The sequence below is a fragment of the Mixophyes fleayi genome, chromosome 7, assembly GCF_038048845.1.
Source record: "Mixophyes fleayi isolate aMixFle1 chromosome 7, aMixFle1.hap1, whole genome shotgun sequence".
NCBI classification, from domain to species: Eukaryota; Metazoa; Chordata; class Amphibia; order Anura; family Limnodynastidae; genus Mixophyes; species Mixophyes fleayi.
Window position 1 is genome coordinate 123,318,562 of NC_134408.1, and position 8,818 is coordinate 123,327,379.

Genomic DNA, 8,818 nt, shown 5'->3' on the forward strand with positions numbered 1-8,818 from the left:
CCGCTTTAAATTTAAGCTGTCAACTCACCAAACTCGCGGGAGTTGACAAAACCGGAGGTTAATACATTTACCCCCTGGAGTAAATGATGGCATTACATATCTGGTCAGCTTCAGAATATCGTTCAGTTCTTTAACCAGTAGTGGTCAGGGTTCTAGAGAACGCTAGAAAACACCTGGGGTTCTTTGTGCATAAAAGATTACTTAATGAGAAGCAATTTATTGTTACAAATTATTATCAGTGACATTCATTCCGGATGACATACACACAAAACTAGCAAAGTATCCTCCATAAATAGGTATCAAAATAATATCAGTCAGACAATATTCTCTCCAATGGAACACAATGTAGTCTCTCTTGCAATGTTAAATATAATTTCTATTTCAGTAATTTGCATGCATTTATAGCACGGCTTGATTCTTCTATTGGGTATGAGGAACGTAAACAAGGTCACATGTATGGCCACTTTCTAACTGCATACTGAATACACAGTTCAACGGTACATATATTCTGAGTTCAGAGCTTCTGTTACCCTACTCCTAAGTGCGTATATTCACTGAACCAAGGCTGCACATTGGGCACACAACTAGATGTGTGTCCAGCTTGGAGTACGTGAAAGTTTAGAATGTGTAGCTCTAAACAAATGATTGGAATTCAAGGAGCATTTTATTGTCAGATTCTGGCCACACAAAATGGACATTTTGGCAGCCACATTTTGTGCCAATTTGATTTAAGAAAAAAGCCAGGTTTGTATTGTTAATGACTCGTACCAATAATGTTACATATCCATATATACATATATTTATAGCATAAGCCTCCAAGGTTTTCTAGAAAAAATCACAATACCAGTATGTCATAGTTTATACTTTACTTGCTTATTGTGGAAATTGGAATATTACAACTCTTTATTCCAATGGTCCTTTTATCTAACAGTTAGAATAATTTTAATTAGTGCTGTTGTGTTATATCTATAATTCACAGATAATTCACAGATAATTATTTCCTAAATGCTATAACTATTACACCTTACTGAACAGTGATGGTATTTGTATAATTATTTTTGGCTCAGCAGTTTCAATTAATGGTTTAATAGATCACTGTAGCAGTATATATATATATATATATATATATATATATATATATATATATACCATTTTCACTAAGCAGTGCAGCAATGCTAACAGTTACATTCACCTTTAGATTTTTATATATACGTTTAAACATATTATACTTCTTAAAGGCTTTTAATGTATACTTGTAGGACACACCTGACTGTTCACACTACTGTATACATGATGGCAGCTTTCTGTATATGATATGGAGCTGTCCTAAGCATTCTATATTTTGTCTTGAGGTTATTCATATAATTCTAAACTATATAATCTATATGAATGTATATACAGTATAACAGTTTTCAAACTGATTGTGTACTGAGATAGGTTGGTAAATTTACAATGTAACATTTGTGAAAAATTATCAGATAAGCGTGATTCAAAAATCCAAGTGACAAGTTGTTAAGACTTGAGCAAAACTGTATCTATACCATGGAGAACCACAGCATGGGGCACAGGCCAGAATTCCCTAGGGAAATTGGGTCTACTAAAAATGTGCCCCCTCTCCTCCCCCAGGACAAACCAGCCCCTTGGTGATTAACACTGGGGCTCTCCCTGCCAGAATGGGTTCCAGGGTAACAGTGGATTGTTCAAAAATGATTAAGTATAGATCCCAGGTTTGACTACTTGGTCATACTAGAACTACAACTACGAATATGCCAGTGACTGCTAGAGCATGCTCTATCTTGTGGAACTACAACAATTGTTTTAGTATTTTAATTAAAATAAATGTTCCCCAAATACTCCCAAATGCATTCTATTATAAATCAGACCTGCACAATTTGAGGTCAGAACAGAATCCACAGACGCATTTAATCTGCTATGTGTTGAGTGTGTTTGTTGCACCGGTGGGGTTGTTTGCATTGGGGGTAGATTGTTGTTGTTTCTTAATATTTTCCAATATCTAATTCTTAACACATTTGTCTTGAATTTGTTTACTTCTTCCTTCTGTTATTATCTGTCTTCCAATTTCAAAGAGTTGGTCACCCTCTTTTTTTATAATAGTGCCTTCTTGAACTGTATTAATACACAGGGCCATCTTTTCCATTGGGCACGATGGGCAGGTGCCTGGGGGCCTCACGGGCAAGGGGGCCCCATAGGCAGGGCTCTTAATTAGAATAAATAATCCTGCAAAAGACAAAACCTGCAAAAAAAAACCTTCAAGGGTCACTGAGCAAGTACATCTATCTATCTATATGTCTATATATCTATATCTATATCTGTATCTCTATACATACATATATATATATATACAAGTTAACCCGTGCATAATACTCATGCATTCTAGTCAAATCAAGATACTTAAGGTCTTAAAAAGGTTCTTGTCATGCATTTGGGCCTAGCCCAGGCCTCCTCAGGGGAAGATCGTTACTTCCCGACGCAAGCGCCCTTTTTAATGTGTGTTCATGAGGTAAAATTACCTCACGAAAATGAGTTTGACCCCTCAACTCGTAAATTTAGCCTTTACTACCCCTCCCACGGGGGGAAGGGGGGATGATGAAAGTTAACTGACTTGACTATTCTAATTTTTTTGTCAAATAATGTCAGTATACCAAATTTCAGGTCAATTGGATGAGCCCTTTCTGAGAAAATAGTTTTTTCCACACACACACACACACACACACACACACACTAACGCACGCCTCTACACATGTGTGCTCATGAGGTAAAATTACCTCACGAAAATGAGTTTGAGCCCTACCAAATTTCAGCCCTTTTTGATTTTTTTTTCCCACACACACTAAGAATTTAGTAGGTCAGTGTATAACTCTGCCCAGCAGGTGGCGCTGCAACTTGTTTTTTTTTTTTTTCACACACACACAGACGCCACTAAGCATTTATATATATATATATATATATATATATATATATATATATATATAGGGGCCCCGGTGCACTGCTTTGCCCGGGGGCCCATAATGTTGTTAAGATGGCCCTGTTAATACATTTGTATTAGAATTGTGCTATCCTATCTCCTCTGTCCTTTCTCTGTCCTAAGCTGTACATATACAGCTCTTATTATCCTTTCTGATATGTTTGTTATGCAGCCCATGCACCACTCTAGTAGCCCTTCTCAGAATTTGTTCTATTTTAATGATGTATTTTTAGAGACAGGGCCCCTAGAAATGACCACAGTACTCAAGGTGAAATCTTACCAGTGACTTATAAGTGGCAAAATAGCCTCCCCCCATTCCTGCTATTAATACGTGTTCTTGTACAATGTATACATAAATGTACTTTCTCTATAAATATGTGTCAAGATAATTATATATTATGCACAATTTTATTAGCTGTGTCTCATAAAGGAAAAATATACTCACAATGAACTACTGTCACTTTATTTTTCAATAATTATTCCTACTAGCATAAGAATAGATAAAATCTAATTTTCTAATAGCTGCCAATATTTTAAAATCATTTTCATGGGCACTTTCAGGCCAAACATGCGGGTTTGAAAAAGTGGAGGTGTTGCCTATAGCAACTAATCAGATTCTAGCTGTCATTTTGTAGAATGTACTAAATAAATCATCATCAAATGAATCTGATTGGTTGCTATAGACAACATCTCCACTGTATCAAACCCGCAGTTTAGTAAATATACCCCCCAAGTGTGCTATAACACTCCCAAGGACGTGTTCACTAAACATTATAATGTCCTGTATTGTATTTTAAATAATAATTTTAATAAATAGCAACTTATGAAACCCAGAAAATGAAAATACATAATGGAAATTTAATTTTCTAAAACAAATAATTGAAATTATACTGTAAAAAGTAGAGACATTTCCAGGAGAAAACACATCAGAAACACATTTTTAAACCCCTGGAAATTAGAAATCGTTAGCAACTATTTCTCTGTGCACCTGAATTTATCCTTGTGAGTGGACAATGCATTGCCGCTTTCTCAGTCAAATTAAATATCACCCTAAGGGCTCATGCCCATTGGCATATATTACCAGGTCTGGTACTAGAAAGAGTTGTTTTTAGTCTTACCATACCCACCATAGTAAAAACACTAGTAAGAACACATATGTGCTTTTACTAGTGTTAAAAAATGCAACAAAAACACAAGTGGATATGTGGTCTTAAGCTTTAAAGGGAAATATCTACGGGTTTGCTGAAGACACCCTACAAGGAGGTATCAGAGCTGGCAACACAAAATATATTCTGAGGATAAAGTACTGTGGTTATTTTAGCTGTTATTATGTGGTTTATCAAAATGAGACTTTACAATTTTACAAAAGTTCCAAGGCAACTCATGAAGACGCTCTCTTGTAATAGAAATAGGATGGCATCTTTCTATCTTCAGCTAGCTCGAAATCTTCCACTAAATAACCCATAGTCCTCCTCCCTCTGTAAGCTGTACCCAGCCCCTATGGTTATCTCACTGGTTAAGGGCTGTTATAGATTAGTCTTGATAGAAACGTCTCCTTTTTCATTGACTGCTCTAATTCTTCATTCAAGGATCAGCAAAATATGGTGAGCATTGTTCTGTAAAAAAATCTTCAACAAACAGAAAGAGGAAAAGGAAAGTTAACACTGCCAACCCTAGTAACACCAATTAGGAAAGTATACAGCCCCAAAAACTGGCATACTATACAGTCCCATTCCCAGTGTATAATACGGCTCCATGCCCATTATACAAGGCAGCCCAAAATGCTCAATAAACAATGCAGCATCCCCATTGCCAACTCCCAGCTTTCTGGTGCTGCTGCTGAAACAAGGGTCACTGGGTACAAATAGTCAGAGGCTTTTAACCTGTTTTGTAATACATTAGGTCACTATCACCCTGGCTGCTTTTCATTCAGTGGACTCTGGTTTAAAATGAATATATAATAACTGGATTCACATTAAGCCAACAGTACACCTAAAAGTGTTAAATCAGAAAAATGTATTAAATTGCTACCTAAGAATTTTCTGATTGTTGACCAGTCATTGTGGTGACTGTATGTTAGATTATCACAGTGATTTGTATTTTATGTATTCTGTTTCCTCTTCTCTAAAGACCACCTGAAGCATGTAATTGATTCAGATTAAACATTAATGAATTGAAGGTTATGATTTCCGTTTCTTGAACATTCAAGGTTATTTTGTGAACATGTTTTGTTTCATTTATAAGAAGTGCTACAAGTATTATAAGAACTCCTGATTTAATTACTTTATTTGCATATATTGTTACCTTTCATTTGCATATATGTTACTATGCCAACTGTTTCCCTGTTTTCATTGGTGTGATGTCATCTGCATTACACCTGTATGATGTATATATTACCATTGTGATTTATGTTTGAAAAAGAGCTAGACCAGCTTGAAACATTGTGGAAATAAGGAAAATGTGGTCTTATTTAGAGTTCTCCAAATGACAAGTAAGAAATCCAAATAGATGGCCCCAACTTGACATAACACAGCCACTGTCAGGCGCCGTCCCCGTGCCACATCTCCTGCACAGGGACAGTCGCCTGCTTCTGCTCACAAGCGTCTGGTTGCTAGGCAAACAGACGCACTTCCGGCCGCACGTCAGTGGCGCGTCACGTTGCCTAGCAACGGGATGCTATTTTCAGATGCTGGCGGTGGTGTTCAGCGTTACCACAGTCAATAGTTAGGACTGCCCCCTTTCCCTATTTATATCCGGCTCTTGCACCTAATGAGTGCCAGAGTAATTGGTTCCCTTACTCCAGCGTTCCTGTGATACTATCTCCTAGTGCTCCTAATGCCTTCCTGTGTATGACCCGGCTTCGTTGTCTGACCTACCCTTCTGCCTTCCAAGTATTCCTGTGTATGACCCGGCTACGTTATTGACCTCGCTTCTGTCTCATGTGCCCAATGTACCTGATCATGCTTCGTTATCTGACTTTGCTTACGGATTCTCCTTCTGGCACCACCTTACTTGTACGGCTTGACCCGGACCACCTGACTCCTCTTCCATCTACGCTTCAATGGTTGCTCTCTCTGAGGACCGCGACCTGCGTGTCTCACGCAGCAAAGTCCATACTCCCTTGCGGGGGTCCCTGGCGAAGACCTGGGACACGTTGAATTCCGCACCTCTTTGCTGAGCAGCGCAGAAACCAGTAAGCTACTCCATTCCTTAGTTACGTGACAGCCACAATGCTAATGAATGAAACGCTACCAGTGCGGAGGTCAATTTGCAAACAGCCAATCAGAAGTGGCTATAGATAGTGCTGCAGGTGTCATCATCATCATCCCGTACCTTTACATGAAGGCTCTGATATCTGCAAAAGAGAAGTCTAAGAATCTTATCTATGGATGCTTGCAAGTCACATTTCTAGGGGGTGTGCTAACCATATGTGTACCTGCCCTTACTGTACTCAACTTACACTTGCTGGTCCAGTTCTCCCTCTCCAGCCATAATATGGACGCATTTTGGTACGCATGCACAGTACGGAAGTTATAAATCATAGATATCAGCAACACAATATCAAAGAAAAAAACAGTCACATCCTACTTCTATTATTTATTTCTTATCAGCTTGTAGTCCAATCTTGACTAGCCCTCCTGTAAATTACCTTGGAGGGCAACTCTAGCCTCTCTTGATTAATATAATGTTGATAGGAAACAAGGAGCCAATTTTACTGCCCTGTGTAAATAAGCAAAAATCCCAGAACCAGTGGAACTAAAATAATGTCTTCAGGTAACAGAAAATAATTGAGCAGCTCTGTGAATATTCCAAATACAAATATTACCTTTATGGTAGAGTTATGGCAGGCACTAAAATTAGTATAAAAATGCCATTGTTATGCATAGAGCTTTGGATCTCTTTCACCCTTTGTGAAGTTGTTATTATGGCCAATGAAAAAAACCTAGACACATACCAGTGTGTGAATTTAGATATAATAACTGGCACACAATAAAAAAAACAAGATGGGCGTGGTTTCTTCTATTGCAATCCAACAGAGAGCCATATCTCTCGATTGGTTGGGTGGGATGCTCCTCTGATTCGTCATACTACCAGAGCACAAACCGTGCGCGATAGGTCCTATGGTAGCAGCGTTCATCACTGCTGCTCCAACATCCTCTAGTCATAAACAAAAAGAACTTGTTGTACACGGCAAATGAGTCAGCTGCATTTAGTGCAAGAAGGCTTGGTGTGCAAATGTTGCATGGAGCACACGATTTCAGAATCTTTAGTTACACTGCAGCAGAGAAGCACATTTCTAGGTGTACTTTGTCCAATTCAAATAAAAGCTTCGAACACACAATGTGCCACATGTAATAGATAGTCAAGATCCTCCTCACTGTCATGATAAATTAAGCCACAAATTAGGCTACACTGAGCAAACTGTTTGCAGATTTTTTTTTATTCAGTGAAAGGGGTGCTACTAAAGTGATAGGCGGTTGGACTTCGATGCAACACTAATACTTTTGTACCGTGCTTGTCTTCAGATTTCTCTCATTGTTAGTTTGTTGTGTCGTCTCCTGTGAGCGGAGAGTAGGCATGCACCTGGCACGGGGAGGAAAATCTAGATGCATGGGTGCAAAAAAACAAAAACAGTATAGAACAAGGACACATCATAAATGAGGTGCTAAGTATAGAAATGATTATCAGTAAGGATTTCCATGTGATGGCAGCAATGTAATGCTAGTGATGAACTTTTCTGGTTGTAGTCCACTAGAGGGAGTATTAGATTTGATGTGATTTTACTCTGGCAGTAAGAGTCATTTAAGAGTGTAAAACATCAGGGGCCTGATTCATTAAGTCATGCATAATGAATCTATTGTGCGTTTTTTTAAAATAATTTCTTATTCAACAACTATAAGCGGATCCGAAGAAACATCTCTTAGTGAATACGGGTGTAGGTGCGCTCTGCATGTCCGACACTTGCCGTATTGAGACACAACACACTGCAGGATAAAAACAATATATATGTGGAATATAAAGCCCCAGTAGAATTCCCAGAAAAAAAGTATTACATTATTGTCACTTGTTACTAATTAGTCATTAAAGAAAAACATTAATTTTTTTCATTTTTTTTCCAATGAAATGCATTTATCAGGATGTTATTGTTGCACACTCTGCATACAATGCATTTATCAGGATGTTATTGTTGCATACTCTGCATACAATGCATTTATCGGGATGTTATTGTTGCATACTCTGCATACAATGCATTTATACAGTTTCTCTTGATTGCAAGCCCATGTTTTACCATGCACATGTGTCGTCATCACTATCACCCAGCACTTACACCCAACCAGGACCGGATTGAAAATACAGAGTAGGTATATTAAAACAAACATTTGTTAAGTGACTTATGCCCAATCCGATATTATTGGGGGGCCCCCAGTAATATCGGATTGGGCATACGTCACTTGACAAATGGGGTCCTCACAGTACCTGTAGCCCAGGGGCCTACAGTGTCTTAATCCGGCCCTGCACCCAACCTGTAGCTGGTGCAAGTGATACATCTGAAATCATGTACCTGAGAGATGCTCAGAGCTTGAACCGGGCAGTGCTCTGTGTGTTCGAGCTGGGCTCACCCTTAATATACATTGCCTACGTGCATACATCCTTTCTCCTCAGAAATGTCCTTTGCACTCGAAGATGAATTGCATACACTTGCATTCACTGGCGTATAGTCCATTTCAGGGCATGCGTAGTGTAATTTCATGCAAGATATGACGTGTCAACGTTCCTTAATGAATCAAGTCCCGCATGTCACAAATGCAGTTTTATGGATGACAGCACAGA